This window comes from Onthophagus taurus, chromosome 3, assembly GCF_036711975.1.
Source record: "Onthophagus taurus isolate NC chromosome 3, IU_Otau_3.0, whole genome shotgun sequence".
In the NCBI taxonomy this organism is placed as follows: Eukaryota; Metazoa; Arthropoda; class Insecta; order Coleoptera; family Scarabaeidae; genus Onthophagus; species Onthophagus taurus.
Window position 1 is genome coordinate 15,070,335 of NC_091968.1, and position 18,743 is coordinate 15,089,077.

Sequence of the window (18,743 nt, forward strand, 5' to 3'; positions counted from 1 at the left end):
AAGTAGTTATTAACGGAAAGCTGGCTATACAAAATCGATTGTGTCAGTTAACCTTTCTTTAAGCCCTGCATTTAATTACGAAATAAATCACGAATTTTTAGTTTTAAAAGATTTTGGATATCGAATGGATGGAATTATTGGAACAAACTTTCTCGTAAAACATTCAGCAAATATTAATTTTCCTAATACCTTTAGAATCAGATTATTATAATTTTACTACAATTCTTCCCAGATGCGAGATAGTTAAGTACTGTTGCGTAGATGACCCCGATGAGTGTGTGATTCCTTCTATTGAAATTTGCGAAGGAGTTTTTATAGCTGGTGCTATAATTAAGCCAGAATCACACATGATTCCAGTTCGTTTTTTAAATACCAACGATACTGTTGTTAAAATTAGAAACTTCCGATCTACAACATCCAAATTATCAAGTTATGATTTATTTAGTTTTGATCATCACCAGGTTTCTTTGGAAAGTGTTGATAACTTATTAGATTTAATTAACACAAAAGATTTAAATAAAGAAGGAAAAGATTCAATCCAAAAAATTTGCGCGCAATATGTCGACATATTTTTATCAGAAAGTGATCACGTTACTGTAACAAACGTTGTAAAAGAAAGTGTAAAATTAAAGGAAAATGCACAACCTGTTTATGTACGCCCTTATCGCTTACCACATAGTCAAAAACAAGAAATCGACAAACAGATTAGCAAAATGTTAACTGATAAAATCACCGAACAAACAAAATCTAGTTGGTCCTCTCTTTTATTAATAGTCCTGACAAAACCTGATGCTAACGGTAATAAAAAATGGAGGGTAGTTGTGGACTACAGACTTTTAAATAAAAACATAGAAGATGATAGGTTTCCCTTACCAAATATTACCGATATATTAGATTCGTTAGCCGGTGCATTTTACTTTTCACATTTGGATCTCTCACAGGGGTACTATCAGATCGAATTAGAACCTTCAAGTAGAAAATACACTGCTTTTACAACTAGTAAAGGTCAATTTCAGATGACCAGACTACCTAGTAGGGCTGAAAACCAATCCAAGTTCCTTCTCAAGAGCCATGACTATTACTATGTCTGGATTGAATTTTGACTCTTATTTTGATTATCTCGATGATTTGATTGTTTTCGGAAACAATTTACAAAATCACAATCAAAATTTAATTAAAGTTCTTGATAGACTTCGAAAAGTAAATTTGAAGCTCAATCCAGGAAAGTGTCAATTTAAAAAAAAATATATATTATATTTAGGACATCTTATTTCGGCAGATGGTATCTATCCCGATCCAAACAAAATTACTGCAATTCAAAAGTATCCCGTACCTAAGTCAGCCGATGAAACTAAACGGTTCGTAGCTTTTGCTAATTATTATCGTAAATTTATTCAAAATTTTGCTGTAATTGTTATTCCTTTAAATAAATTATCGCGAAAATCAGTATGTTTTGAATGGGATAAAAACTGTCAAAAGTCATTTGATAATTTAAAATTGGCTTTAATAAAACCACCAGTTTTACAGTATCCAAATTTTTCTCCCGATAATCAATTCTTTCTTAAAACTGACGCTTCTGGGTACGCAATTGGGGCTGTCCTTTGTAATTTTGATGATAGACCAGTTGCATATGCTAGTAGAGCTTTAAACAAAGCGAAAATTAACTATGCTACACTCGAAAAGGAACTTTTGGCTATAGTTTGGTCAATTAAACATTTCAGATCGTATTTCTATGGACGTAAATTCAAAATTTTTACAGACAACCAACCCTTGGTATACTATATGTTTGGAATGACTAATCCGTCGTCCAGGTTAACAAAGTTTAGGTTAGTTCTTGAAGAGTATGATTTTGAGGTGTATTATGTGAGGGGTACGCAGAATGCGCCTGCTGACGCATTGTCAAAAATTAAAATTGATGCCAAAGATCTTAAAGTTTTAACAGAAAATGTTTTTATAACAACGAGACCTTAAGCTAAGAAAGAAATAAAGAAAGCTGCAAATTCGGAGATTGACGAAAGTACTGAAGATGATGACCACCCTGGAAATCCTTCCAATCCTTCCCTATTGTCGAAGGATTGAAGCAACCTCTGAATTCAGTAGAACTAAGATTGTTAAACAAAAGAGAATTATCATCTATTCACAATAAATTAATTAAGTCGGAAAGATTTTATGTAATATAAAATTACAAATAATTTATATAATTAATGATTTATTGACTCTAGCTCTAGACGCAAAGTTGAAATCTTTATCTAGTATTTGTAAAAAATATGGAATTCCAGAATTGTTTATATTAAAGTATAAAGAAAATGAAAATTTAATTAAGCGCTTAACAAATCATTGCAATCGAATTCGAGAATATAATCTTAAAATTAACATTATTTCTAATGCAAAAGGCATAAATTGCAAGCAAACTCGACAATTAGTTTTAAACGACTTTCATTTGCTTCCGACCGGAGGTCATGCCCGTTTGAATAGAATGTATGTAAATGTTAAAACATATTATTTTTGGGTAAATTTAAAGAGTGACATAGAAAAATTCATTAATAAATGTGACGACTGTCAGAGGCACAAGTATTCCAAAAATCAAATCGAACCTCTAACAATTACAACACCAGCGTCGTCAGCATTCCAGAAGGAATATTTAGACCTTGTAGGACCCATAACCCAGGATAATGACGATAATCGACACTTCAGTGCGAACTGAGTAAGTTCGTAGAAGCTTATCCGCTTAAAAACAAAGAATCTGAAACTTTTAAAATTTGGGATTCCGAAAGATATTGTTACCGATCAAGGTACCGAATTTTTAGCAAAAGTTTTCCAACAATCAGCACAAATGTTGGGAATTAAACATCTAACCTCTACCGCTTACTATCATGAAACCTTAAGGTGGGTACTGACTTGAGCATTTTAGTCCGAACGAACCAAACGAACGAAGCGCACACAAACAAACCCAACAATAAAAATGTTCGCGGTAGTCGATGAATTTATATGCTCGTTGTGTTCCCATGTTCGCCAGTCACAATTAAAAATGGACGCAGAGAGTGTTGTCGTAGCTGCTGCTGCTTTTTTTCTTGTGAAAACCATGACAGATATTGGCAAAGCGAAGAAAAAAAATCAAAACGGGTGTGGACAAGGCGTTTATTTTTATGACGTAAAAATACGACCCTCCTAAGAGATATGGACAACTGTCACTTTATAAATTTCACACGAATGTCTGCAGAAAACTTTCAAAAGTTAGTGCTACTAGTCGGTCCCAAAATTGCCAAAAAGAATACGAAATTTCGAAAAGCTATACCTGTACATAATCGCTTAGCATTAACTTTACGATTCCTAGCTACCGGAGACTCCTATACCACTTTGCAATATGTATTCAAAATTTCCAAGCAACGCATCGGTGTCATAATTATAAAAACCTGCAACGCACTAATTCAAGGACTAAAGGATCAAGTAAAGGTATGTAAGTTTTTCATATTATTTTATTATCTTAAAGATTATTACAATAGTAGTATTATACAATATTAGTCGTAATAATTCACCAATCGTGAAATCTCGTGGACTTATCCTGATCTAAAATCGTGTTATCAAGGCCTTGAGTGGTGAGGGTATCGGATAGGTTGGTGTACGACCTATAACTTGATGTTGTCGACGTTTACAAATTTGGTGAAGGAGTAATACACATTTGGTAAGAAGTATTGCAAGAAGAGGGCGTAGGAGAAACTATTGTGGTTTGAATTTGTGGTGAAGATAAGGGCGTTTCAACATGATTGTAATATCCCATGTCAGCATTAAACAAGATACCATTAATATGGTGTTCGACTATACTTTGCACCCTTTTCGTGTAGCTTCTTAATTTATTAGCTACATGCTGTCCACATACGCAGCATCCATCAGTCTTAAGGGCACTATTTGCAATCGCGCTTCTTAAAATGCCCAAAGCCTCATCCATCTTGTAGCTATCATCAATAATTAACCAAGTTCTTAATGTTATAATACCTCATTACATTACACTCACCTCAATTGTATCTAGCGTTTCCCTTGGTTCATCTCTGTCCAAAATGAATTCCAAACGTTGGAAGGCAAACCATTTTGATACGTAAATTTCATGCCTGCCTGTAGTTAAGTAAACATTTAGGTGCCGGAATATAAACAAAAATTCTAATAAATATTACCTTTACCAGTTTCCATACATTTTTTCCCCTTTCCCTTTTCCCTCCTGAAACTAGCAAGAAGGTTCTCCATCTTCTTCGTGCTTTCTCCAGAAGAACAACCAAATTGTTGGTCAATGATTGACCAAGCGTCGAATGTTTTTATTTTATTGTAATATTGTCCGTCTTTCGGATTCCACAACACGAGATGTTGTTCATATACATCTATTAACTCTAAACACTTTTCCCTGCTCCAATCCGTTTTTGCTGAGTAATCGTAACGTTGTGAACTTCACGAATGCCCGTACCCACTGAACACCAACGGACGAATAAATCCCTTTGAGCAAATCACATTTACCGACAAGTCTTCGAAAAATTTCGGCGCGTTCGATTCCCGGACGTTCGGTTCGGGCTCCCGTACTAATTAGGGGAATTCGGTTGTGCGCGCTCGGTTCGTTCGGACTAAAATGCTCAGATCAATGCTTGGGTCACCTTTAGGTTCTCTCGAAAATGCGTATAAAAACCTGAGGGCGTATTTACGCATACAAACCAACAAATTTCCATACACGTGGAGTTCTTGGATACCTTTTTGGTATTTTTCTTTTAACAATACCGTCCATAGTGAAACTAAATACACTCTCCATGAGTTAGTTTCTGGAAAGGTTTGTAATTTGCCACTCAACACTCTAAATAATAGAGAGCCCATTTATAATTTTGATAACTATCCGAACGAACTAAAATACCGATTAAGCAGTGCATGGAATGATGCTCAGAAAAACTCAATATAATCAAAAACCGTTAGAAAATGTAAGTTAGATCATAAGATTAATAGTGTTAAGTATAAATTTAATGACAAATTGTTATTAAAAAGTGAAGGACAGAATAAAATGGAAGCAATATATAAGGGACCATTTAAAGTTATAATTGATCAGGCGCCTAATGTAACTTTAAAAATAAGCAATAAGCATGTTGTAGTACATAAGAATAGAGTTAAACCTTATTATAGTTAAAAAAAACATTCAGAATAGTGATAAATAAAATAAACATTGTAACGTTAATTTTATTTTATAAAACCGGGAAGGTGTAAAATTTAATTTGAATAAAAAGAATAAAATAAAAATAATAATTACCGCAGTGGGGATCTTAAGTAGAGGCGTCGTACGTCCGGATCACCTAATTGCTAACACGATGAACTGTGAAGGTAGATTGCATTGTAGGCAAAAACTGAGGTGTACTGAACTCAGATAAAATATACACCTCAGCAAATATGTAAGTAATCGAGTCGGCGTTGTAAAACAACAGTCGGCATCGACTAGGTGTAAGAATTACTTAGAAGGATAAAATGTATAAGAATTAGTAATAGCAATAAATAACGTACAAATTAGTAAAGGGGAGATTGGGTTTCCTTTCACCACACAACCCTCCAATCAAAGGTCATTACAGAACGTATCACCAAAAAGCCCAACAACGCACGCTGGCCGAAGAATCTGCTTGAATACCATCAGATGAAGATGTCTTGAATTTTCTTTTGCCATTTCTTTTCCTTACTTACTTTCTTTTTAGTGTTTAATTTTATATACTCGTATAAGAAAAAAAAAGGAAAAAGAAGAAAAACAAAAAAGAACAGCGGCGATGGGAACGCAAATTCGGTTATTAATTTTTTGAACTGGTTGTTTGGTGTCGTTTATTAGATGAAAAGGGTTGTAAATTGGTGACATTGTTTAAAGAAGTGGTTACTGAGTTAAATGCTATGGATGATAAAGCAAGGGATCAACATAAAACTCTAGATGCAAGAGCTTTAGAGTATATATAACAGTGTTAATAGGTGGAGAGTCTGCGTATGATTAAAATTTGTTTGCTCTATTTACAGACAACAATAAAGAGAGGTGCTGGTCTCAAAAAGAAACAAATTAAATGTAAATTAATTGTAAAAAATAAATATATTCTTCAAATAAATAATACCTCAATTTGAAATGAATAAATAAATTTGGAATAGCGAAAGAAATAAATTAATGTGAAATAAAACACTTACGGCGTATTATATGGCGCGTCGCACGTGCGCACACGACCCCTAGCGGAGCGACCACCGATAAAGTTGATCTAAATTACTGGTTATTTGAGGCTACATTTCCCAGCAATCCCATCAAAAAAAGAAAACCACTTTATCTTAGGATCTTAATCGTTAAATTTCACAAGCAACATCTTAAAGTATAAAATTTATTCAAAAATGAATACGTTTTTAAACACATCTAAAATTATAAACTTATATTCTAAAATTTCGAGTTGATGTAACATTACTATTCGTCCTAATTCTACTTTCACGTCTATTACTAATCTTACCAATTAAATCCAAAGGCAAAAAGTCTTTTTTAATAACTTCAATTTTCGTCGAACAATTATCAACAGGTCCATTTCTTCTTACTTTAACCGCACTACTTGGATTTAAGAAATAATTCACTCTTTGTTTTTCTTCGGACTTTTGAGCAGCCCTCAATCGTCTTCGAAGAGTTGTGTGTCCTTGACAAACATTCATCACCTTGTGGTAAGTTAGGGCTGCAACCAATAGAGATTTCGGATCCAAAAAACCTAAAATTATTATTATTAGTTCCATGGGAAACTCCAAAAAGAAAGGCACTTGGTTTGTGTTGATTGTTTTTGGAAAACTTTGGAAAAACATATTGATTAATATTTCACTAGAACCTACTCTTACACAGGAACTGGAGAAACTGAATTTTAACACAGAATTTGAGGTTATTTATATGTATAGAACAGTAATTAAGGCGTTAATGAGGGTATTAAAATTCGTTTAGGTGGGTTAACTCGCATTTAATTAGATTTTAATAGCAATGTGTTTGAAAGAATAATCTCTTTTACTAATATTTATTATGATTTAGTACTGAATTTAATTTTCAAGAAATTCCGAAAAACATTACCGAGCCATTCTTATTAATGCAGATAAACGCGCTGATAAAGATAAAGATTTCAACTTACACAGATATTTTTTGAAATGTTGTAACTTCTAAGATCAGTGTGGATATATAAATGTCCACAATATAATAAGATAATATATTTTAATAAATGATAAAATGAACCGTACACATTAAATGAATGATTATAATTTGAAGGACTAATCATATTATGAACGAACGATTGATTATATAACTTGATTGATAATAATTTTATAAATAATAATAATTTTATATGGAAACGTGGTTTTGTTTGTACATGTAGTGTGCACAGCATGCTACAATCAGTGATCATAGATCTGTACCTTGGTGTACCTGGCCAATGTCCAGTTCGGCTGTTTTCCAGAAATAAAGAATAGAGTTGGACAGCGCTTTGAAACTAGATTAAAAAGTGTGAGATTTGTATTAACAATTTGATTTTTTAAACAGAAGTAGCTAATAATAGGTAGTTTCATATTATGCTATACTTTTGTGAATATTCCTTTTTATTTTAGAAAGCAATGGACATTGGCCCTGAGCACATTTACCCTAAAAGTTTGGAAATAAAGGTGTATAATAAAGTCGGAGTAAATGAACAAAGTTTATTAAAAATTTATTCTTACAGTACAGGATCATAACATAACTTTTAAATTTCACCTGCAAAGCTATCAGAGTCAGATTCCTTTAAATTTTGATAAAACGGCTTATTATATTCACTGATATAAGGAAGAAGATCTAACAAATTGCTAATTTTGTTAGTGGGAAGTGCCAAAGGCTCTACATTAAGAGGACTTGGAATGTTAACATCCATGTCAATTTGTCGTTTTCTTAAACTGCCTCTTCTCAGGTCCATTCTTTTGACCTCTTCTTCTGCAAAACTGATTTTGTAAAAAAACTGAAATTCCTGGTCTTGGGTGAACTTCAACCACTTTATTTTCAGCCAGGGAACATTTTCACCATCTTCATTTTTTTTTTGCGGTGAACTAATTCATTGTGCAATAAGCTATTGAAATTGAGAAACTTACTTTGTAGCATTTCAACAACTTGTAAAGGCGGATTTCTCCGTACACATCGTATAAAATTGTTCCAATCATGAGGTACTTCTATTTCAGAGGTGGTTTTCTTTTTGGCCGATTCAATAGCTGCATGAATTGTGTCAGCTTCCATATGCGAATGACCGGGTTCCATGAATTTGTGGTGTATTTCCTGCAGATTTCTGTTTTGTTGTTTTAGCTCGTTTAATACTAAACATATCATTGTGCACATATAAATGTTTCTGTTTTGGCCTGTACAAGAGTCGCTGTACAAATGAAGTGATTTAACTTTTTCGGGTAACGACAATATAAAGGACCTTATGCAGGACGCTATTTCTTGACCACCACGACCTGCTATTATCTCATCCCAAAGAAAGCATATTCCGGAATGTCCCGAAGTATTTGTTTGAAAAACTGTTAAATTGAACGTCCATAGTTGTCTTTTGTAAAATGATAAGCCATTGCTAAGGTATGGCGTTGGCAAACATTTTTCGAGGTCAAATGAAGCCACAATAAAAGATTCATTTTTCTTACTTCTTTCTTTATCTAGCGACTTTTCTTTATAAGCTGCCTCAGCCAAATTTAAGTGTATCTCCTTTTCTTGTATCAGTTTCGTCTTAGTATCTTCCTCCTCTCTGGTCAGTTGTTTATCCTGCAGTGCCTTTAAACTCAAATTAAATTGATCGCATTTGGCGCAAGTGTCATTCGCAGGGGTATGAAAGGAAAAATTGAATTCCTCATTGAAAATTTTTCGATACAGTGATTCTTTTTCAGGCGTAATATTGTTTTGAGCACAGTGTTTCACATAGAGTTGGTACATCAGAGTAATAGAAAGATCGGGACTGAGATACCTTTTTGATGTCCGTTCACGAGAATAATGACTAGTGTACGTTGGGAACATTTTGATATGCTGCCTGATATGATCTTTTCTTTCTTCGGCAATTTTGTAATGGTTTGAGTGCATTCCACGACCATCTGTTGGACAAATGTTCGACTCGGACCTCCTTTTTTTCTCTGTTATAACTCTTACCTTTTTCAGTGTTAAATCAAAAGTATTAAGGTAAATTTTTTGGCAAACTTCAACGCTTTGCCGGTCTTCATTTGAAAGATAATATATTCTTGTAAAGTTTCTTCGACTTTCTTTATGCACTTCTTCACTTTCCTTTCGTCTTTGGACTCTTTCTCTTTGTTTTTCAGATTCTTTTATAGTTTCTGCAATATATTGATCTTGAGCATCTCTTGATAAAAGGTAAAAATTTTCAAACAGTGATTTTCTTTGCGCTTGGCTTATTTTGGTATTACATTTCATGCGGCAGTCGCAGGGTGTCTTCAATTCTTTTGCTTTCTTTAAAACTCCTTTTTTAGATGTATACTCTTTGCCTTTTTCCTTCAGTTTCTTCCGAACGTTTTCTTTCCAGGAACTTTCTCTCCTCACTCTTTTTCTGGTTCTTTCTTCTTCAGGAATTTTTTGTCTTCCCCTTTTACCTTTTTGGATTTCAACTGTACGATGCTCCTCCTTGTTTTCAGTATTATTGCCTATATTACCATTCTGATTTTGAGTTTCTTTGGTCTAAAAAATAATGATTGTGAAATTATATTAAAAAGCTTATATTGGTTTTGAATAAATTTACATTAACAGTAGTTGTGATGCAATTAATTTCCCTGCTGTTATCCACCTCTGTGTATGGATCAAACGTAGATATTAAATTATTATCCTCGATTGATGTATTATCGAAGCTTGTTGAAGCTATCCCTACGTTAACTTCGTTTCCTAAAGTTATGATATACCTAATGTAAAAAATTTCCACGTGCAGGTATTAATATAATAAAACTTACCAGTTTCGGCAATTTGCTTACAGTTTTCTAATATTTTAAGTGTCCGTCTGTTCATTTTTTACTTTTTATACGCATTACCATTACACATACATATAAACCACTACTGTCTGTTTTTGTAAACATCAGATTACACACGAGAATTTGAGGTTAGGTATTGCTTTAATAAGGACCAATCTCCTTAATAAGGGCCAATATCCGCGGCGGTGGACATTGGCCCCTGCGTACATACTTAGAAATGCTACGAAAGTACATTAAGGGCCAATGTCCAACATTGGCCCTTTTTCTATCTAGGTGGTATGGATATTGGCCATTTTAAAAACAGATTATCTTGAGAATTCACCACTTTAGGACTTTGGCCTTTTTTCTATTAAAAGTAGGAACCCATAACATTATCGTGAACGTATTATCTCAAAAACGCCATATTTGGACATTGGGCCTTTTTCTACCAAGGTACAGAGATATTACATCCTTTTCCTGTGACCGCTGCCTTCTACCAACCAAAATTTTACGCCTGCGCCATCCCGAATTATATTCTGTAAAAACACCGGTTTTTCCTCAGTCATCTTTTGTAAACGACAAATGACCCCATTTATATATTTTTCGAGTTCTCCGTAATCGTAAGTTTGTAAAACTCTTCATTTTTATGATTTAACCATTTGTACATTTTTTTGTAAAAAAGACATTTAATTTGTCGAAGAAAAGATTTTAGTACATTTTTAATTTTCCATTCGCTAAGTATAACACAACGATCCCTTCAGGATTTTGGGAAATTTGATAAATGTTTTCTACTTCGATGTATGTCATAAATACATCGAACATTTTTGCAAGGTTTTTCTCATAATTGACTGTATAAATCATTTAAATTTTAAGAATTTCATGTTTTTCGCTAACTTTACAAATATTGTTTTTTAGTCGTGCCCGAAGAAGACATATGTAGCACCAATTGCAAAGATAAATAAAAAAATGTTTTCATCGTTATCCTATATTTTTATTCCTTCATCTGTAACTTTTTTTATAAGAACTTTTTAGCGCCATGGAATAATAACATAAAAAATATAGGTTGTAAAGCTCATTCTTTAATGCTTCTTTTTTGTCTCTTTAGTTTTTTCTTTCAAATAATAGTTTAGTAGATAATAGTTTTCGCGTAAAAAAATAAACGTAACAGTGCCACACGTACTATTGGGGTATTTTAAGTTGAACCATGGCAAGAGAGACAGTAAGCCAAGCCCCCACGGCTAGTAAGGCCGAAGAATCTGGGAACGATGAATATGACGGATTTACGGACGGACATACGGATTTGAATATTGAATGGAAGTTTGGAGTTTGCGGAGTTGATTACTTGGTTGATGGAAGCAGGCGATATGATGTCAAAGAGGCTTCCTTCATTTAGAGTGATGTGCATCACTTTCGTGTAGTAGTCGCTAATTTCGTTGAGGACGTTAATTACGATGTGATATGAATTTAATACGTGAAGGTTCAGTTCATTCATATCTATTTTGCTAAACCATCACTCCATTCGGTACATGGCTTGTAGACCTTGATCCAACTTCTGGCGAAACCGTTCTAGGTGAGCATACATCTTGGCTTCAGTTGATGTAGAAGATTCTCGCACAGATTTTCTCCCATTCTCGTGACATTGTTGCATAAGTAACAAAAATCTTGTACTGCGTTTGAAGCTATTTCCATGTCAAATGTTATTCTTGTCTTATTTATTTTTGTATCGATGCGGAATAGACCTCTTTCAATCTTGACGTGTCCGATTCTTCGATATACAACCCGGGTTTCAAGTAGTGAACATTATAGTTAGCCGCCGTTGCATTTTGGATCGTGACCAATAACAGCATCATTCTTACTACCATTTTAATTCCATTTGTGGAATTCGATCTTGGTCGATGTGGTAGATATTGAAGTCTTCCATTGTTACAGCTAATATTCTCCTTTTGACGATCCTCATGATTTTTATCTTCAGTAGGGAGAGGAATCAAATTGTGGATGCTGCGTTTTAGTGTAGCACCTCCTGGCTTCTTGAGAGTTACTACTCTTACGGTGCCATCGGCTGCGGGGTGAGTTTCAGCAATTTTGGCTAATGGCCATTTGCCGGGGTCGACGATGTTATGTTTTAAGATTACCACGTCTCCAAGTTGAAGATTTTCTTCCCGTGAAGTTCATTTTAACCTTTGTTGTAATCTACTCAGGTATTCTGGGGAGCATGACTGTCAAAAGTCACGTTTCATTTTTTGGACGAGTTTCCATATTGTTGAGAGATTCTCGTGTATGACCTTTCTTCTGGTGGTGCGATGATTGGTCTTCCAATTAAATAGTGCCCTGGAGTAATTACTTCTTCTGTGACGTCTTCGCTGATTGAAATGAGTGGTCGTTGTTAACTCTTCGAAGGTAAGGGTCGAATCTCCAATTACACGTTTTAAATGGTGTTTAATTGATTTTACACCGGATTCCCAAATTCCTCCAAAGTGAGAAACTGCGGGCGGAATGAAGGGCCACTGAGTTCCTTGTACCGTCAGGGCATTTTGAACTTCTCGTTTTGACGTTATTGATGTTACTTCTCCTCCTAGTATTTTGTGAGCGCCTACGAAGTTCGTCCCATTGTCGCTGTGCATGTGAACACAGTCACCTCTTCTCGAGATAAATCTTCGCAACGCTGCTATAAATGATTCTGTTGTCATGTCGCTGACCGCTTCTGTATGGATCGCCCCTTGTATGATTTGTAACCTCTTCCTTTCGTAGTCCTTATTTGAATGGGACCGGCGTAGTCGACAACAGTGTGTGTAAATGGAGGTGATGGTGTGATTCTAGGGTTTGGTAATTCACCCATCAGCTGTTTGGCCGTCTCTACCTTGTACCGTATGCATTTTACACAATTTCGCATGCATTTTTGTACTGCTCTCTTTCCATTGATAATCCAGAATCTTTTGCGAAGATGTGCGAAAATTAATTGATTTCTACTATGTAATGTTGATCGGTGCGTATTGTATATTAGTAGTGTCGAGAGATGAGAATAAAATGGAAGAATGATTGGGTGTTTTTCTTCGTAAGATAACAAGGATTTTTGAAGTCTACCTCCAACCTTTAGTATCTCGTTGTTATCCAAAAATGAAAATAGTTTGGATATCTTGCTTTTCTTGTCGATTTGAGAATTTTTCTGTAGCGATCTTATTTTTTCCTGATATGCTTCTTTTTGTACTTCTTCTACAATTTTCATTAACGTTGTCTTCATCTCTTCGACCGTAAGATAATCTTCTTTTTTTGTTGATTTTCGGCAATTGTTTATTAATCTTCTTCAGTAGACAAGCACTCGAACCATTGTTGTTAGAGAAGAGAATCGTTCTAGGATTAGTTTGACTTCTCCCAAGGATCGATGACAACTGAACATTCCTTTTGATTTTGTTTTTTCTTCTGTTGTCAAATTTTCATCGTTTTTTGGCTACTTTTCTTCTGCTTGTAACCAAGCTGGACCAGTCCACCACAATGAATGCGTTGCTAATCTCTCGGGATCAATTCCGCGTGATATGATGTCAGCTGGGTTATTGGCAGTATCTACGTGTCTCGAACAATTTTTTGCGATTAGCCTGTTTATTTCTGCTACTCGATTTGCAACAAACGTTTTCCAGCCTAGTTTTGTTTTTTGACCCAATAATCCATCGGTTGTCTTTTGAAGACCTGCTTTAGAATTTTTCCATATTCTTGTGCCCCAATGATTGCGCCGATAGGGCCTGAAATGTTATACGTCGGATCAGCAAGATTACATTTCCCATTAGTGTAAGAGATATTGTTAAAGTGGAAAAATTAAATAATTTAAGTATTAATGTTTATGAATTAGTTAAGGGATCAAAAGGTTATTTAGTGGAAGGACCAATTTATTTTACCAAACAAAGACGTGATATTCATATCAATTTACTTATATGAAACCGGGAAAGGTCATTTCGTTTTAATTAATAATCTTTCGAAGCTAATATCAAACCAGTGTGTGAACCGTAACGGCTCTATACAGCTTTGTGATGGATGTTTAACACGGTTTTCATCAGCTGAACATGTAACTGCACATCAGATTAACGAATATAATCATACAAAGACCCTTGTTGTACCCTCCACAAATTTAAAATCAAAACCAAATTATTTCGGCTTATGAACCCCCCAGAACATTTTAGAGTTTAATAACCATAAATTCACTCAGATGCCCCCCTTTGTCATACGCCGACTTTGAATCGATTTTAAAACCGATTGATCATTCTTCCAAGACTTTCACGGAAAAAATTGAGATGCATCAACCGTATAGTGTCGCGTACTATATCGTTTCCACTGTAATAATTCGGGAATTATTTAATGCTTTTGGGAATAAACCATACGAATTATGTATTCCTAGCGTGAAACCTTTTTACTTTTAAGGTTCCAAAGGTCATGTCGCGCGTTTACGACCGACGCCCGGGATGGTGCCCAGATGTCGAAATAAATTTTGGGAAAGATTAACGTTTCAGCAAACTTATGGGGTTAAAAATTAAAATAGACGTTAGAAATACGTAAAGTTGATGAGTCCCACGGTTTGGGATTTATGTGATGACTTTTGGGATTAGTTAGTGGCGGATGTTATCTTCTGACCCCGCGGTCAAAAATTGTTCCCTTCCCCAAATTCCCTCATTGGCTCAGAAAATTATTGTAAAACATCCGCAACGTATTTTGGATTGGCCCAGGTGTCGGGGACATCCAGGCGATAGGAACGCCTCAAGAAGGTTTTTGCATCCCTCCAACACCCGACGTTCCTTAAGAGTTTGTAAGACCTTTTTCAGGACAATCACAAGAAAATCAGAATTTAATCACAATTAATTAAAATCACAACGAACCTAAGAGATTTTTGAGTCGAAACGTCGTCAGCGCTCCGTTAGACAGCAACTTAGAATTCGCTTTAACGCCAATTCTAAGTGTCGTCGCATATCGAGAACTATGACTTAGTTTCATTTATGAACATTCTTTACACTTCGGGCATCCGTGTCGTGTCGGTAATTGTCTTCCCACTGAGGATTTGGTGCTAGAGTGGTGTTGAAACCTTCCCGGTTAAATTCCGAGAAGCCACCAAAAAGGATCCCGGGGTTGCGATCCATCAGCGTGCCACCAAATCGGAATACAAGTCCTGAGTAACTCTGTTTGCCAGTTTTCGTTATGACCTATCTGTCAACGAGAATTTGCTGTCGTGGTTAGATTCAGAAATATCTCTTTTTAAGTAACGTCGGGTCGTAAATAAACGTAGGTAGATTTTAAGGTTCATTTTGTTCATTGTCAATTATTTCTTGTTATTTTGTTAATATAGTTTAAGTGTGGTTAGAACACTTGTCTTTTGATTTTCCCCTTTTCCTGACAGAGCCTTAGTGCAAGAACCCACGGTTCTGAAATAGTGACCGCGCGCTTGTCATTTAGTTTTGATTGATTTGCTGAGATCAATTAGGGGTCCTTCAGACGAAGAGTTATTAAGCGCGAAATACTGTTTCTGGTGGCAGCGGTTTTACCAAAGGTCGAGCTGTTCAGAGGTGGCCTCACCACACTACCATTGATTCGCACTTCAATAAATTTGAAACGTATACGGGTCTTGATGCACCCCACGTTTTTATCTCTAAATTGATTGATGATGTCAAATTTATTTATAATAAATACTTTAAAACCATAAAACCGATGCTACCTTTAACGAACGATGAGCAGCGAAATTTCGATTCGGCTGAAAATTGTATTTGCCAAAATCCTTTCACTTAAAAAAAAATAAATAAATAAAATAAAAAAAAATTAATATAGTTTTATCGTTCAGACAGTCTGCGATGTTGAAATCTTACATTGATAAAAATACGGAATTACGTCAATCCGCAATGTTTGTATTTCCTTTCAACTGCTAAGTTTTTAATATTAAATTGAAAAGGTTTCGGTGGTTCAGTGGTTTATTACTTTTAAAGTATTTATATTTCACCTTGCAGCTATCAGTTCAATTAGCAAAATTCAATTAAATAAGTCTGTATTATACAGGTCATCCAAGACGACCGTCCATTAGAAGGTTACAGGGTTCTGGCCAAAACAAAAATTTGAAAATTCAGGTTTAAGTATTATTAATTGCGTTCTCTTCGACTAAAATATTTTCACATTACTTTATTTTTTTAAATGGAACACCTATATATTTTAACATATTTGGATTTGTCTGTTTTCAGAGTTTATGAATAACTTTACTTTTTGCAAATTTGATTCGGCCGTTCTCGAGTTATTCGATTTTTTCTAGAAAAATCTGCTCCAGCAGGCATTTGTTAAAAAACTCAGACAACACTCGATTTTTGGGATATTAATTTAGGATTCAGAACATGGGTAAGCAACATGATGGAGTATGTTTTGGTGCCGAGTATGGCTGTCTAGAACGTTTGGTCACTTTACTACGACACGTTAACTTTTCGAAATTTGGAAATACTATAACTTAATTTTTTTAAATGGCACCCCCATATTTTATTACTTAGTCGTCTTCGGTGTCTCATTTTACATCTTTTATATCCCATATGTCCTATACCTAACATTTATAGTTTGGGAGATAATTAGGGTTTTTTGAAAAATGCACACATATCATATCGATATTTAACCTAGTGTGCCATAAATACTTAGTGTGACCTAGTGTATAACCATATGAACTGGCCTTTTGAAAATTTGCAGACTTCTGATATTTGATGCCAGCTTTTTACTAAAACATTTTCAGGTTCCGGGTACTTCTGGTTACACCGGAAGAAGTGGCAATTTTCATATTTCAAATGGAACACCCTGAGTTTTATAACATTTTTCAATCAAAAATGTCAACTACAACGTTACTTTTTATAATTTATAAATCATCTACTTTGACCGTCGGAAAAAAAATGTTGTGTTGGGAATGTTGTTGTGGTTATGTATACTATTATCAGAGGATCAGTAAGGAAAGAGTAAACAGTTTGACATTTGCTAAAGCTATGGTTTATTTCTGTTGGTGTGATGACTAGGTTACTTTTTGTAGTGATCTGTTCTCAAGAAATGCCATGTTTGGAATTTAGTAATGAGGATTATTTGAATTTGATAATAATTTATGGGGAGTGCAAGCAAATAATTGAGCGTACGTGTCGGCTGCAACATACAAGTGCGAAATACTTACCTCTTCCGGTGTAACCGCAAGCACCCGGAACCTGAAAATGTTTTAGTAAAAAGCTGGCATCAAATATCAGAAGTCTGCAAATTTTCAAAAGGCCAGTTCATATGGTTATACACTAGGTCACACTAAGTATTTATGGCACACTAGGTTAAATATCGATATGATATGTGTGCATTTTTCAAAAAACCCTAATTATCTCCCAAACTATAAATGTTAGGTATAGGACATATGGGATATAAAAGATGTAAAATGAGACACCGAAGACGACTAAGTAATAAAATATGGGGGTGCCATTTAAAAAAATTAAGTTATAGTATTTCCAAATTTCGAAAAGTTAACGTGTCGTAGTAAAGTGACCAAACGTTCTAGACAGCCATACTCGGCACCAAAACATACTCCATCATGTTGCTTACCCATGTTCTGAATCCTAAATTAATATCCCAAAAATCGAGTGTTGTCTGAGTTTTTTAACAAATGCCTGCTGGAGCAGATTTTTCTAGAAAAATTCGAATAACTCGAGAACGGCCGAATCAAATTTGCAAAAAGTAAAGTTATTCATAAACTCTGAAAACAGACAAATCCAAATATGTTAAAATATATAGGTGTTCCATTTAAAAAAATAAAGTAATGTGAAAATATTTTAGTCGAAGAGAACGCAATTAATAATACTTAAACCTGAATTTTCAAATTTTTGTTTTGGCCAGAACCCTGTAACCTTCTAATGGACGGTCGTCTTGGATGACCTGTATAATACAGACTTATTTAATTGAATTTTGCTAATTGAACTGATAGCTGCAAGGTGAAATATAAATACTTTAAAAGTAATAAACCACTGAACCACCGAAACCTTTTCAATTTAATATTAAAAACTTAGCAGTTGAAAGGAAATACAAACATTGCGGATTGACGTAATTCCGTATTTTTATCAATGTAAGATTTCAACATCGCAGACTGTCTGAACGATAAAACTATATTAATTTTTTTTTATTTTATTTATTTATTTTTTTTTAAGTGAAAGGATTTTGGCAAATACAATTTTCAGCCGAATCGAAATTTCGCTGCTCATCGTTCGTTAAAGGTAGCATCGGTTTTATGGTTTTAAAGTATTTATTATAAATAAATTTGACATCATCAATCAATTTAGAGATAAAAACGTGGGGTGCATCAAGACCCGTATACGTTTCAAATTTATTGAAGTGCGAATCAATGGTAGTGTGGTGAGGCCACCTCTGAACAGCTCGACCTTTGGTAAAACCGCTGCCACCAGAAACAGTATTTCGCGCTTAATAACTCTTCGTCTGAAGGACCCCTAATTGATCTCAGCAAATCAATCAAAACTAAATGACAAGCGCGCGGTCACTATTTCAGAACCGTGGGTTCTTGCACTAAGGCTCTGTCAGGAAAAGGGGAAAATCAAAAGACAAGTGTTCTAACCACACTTAAACTATATTAACAAAATAACAAGAAATAATTGACAATGAACAAAATGAACCTTAAAATCTACCTACGTTTATTTACGACCCGACGTTACTTAAAAAGAGATATTTCTGAATCTAACCACGACAGCAAATTCTCGTTGACAGATAGGTCATAACGAAAACTGGCAAACAGAGTTACTCAGGACTTGTATTCC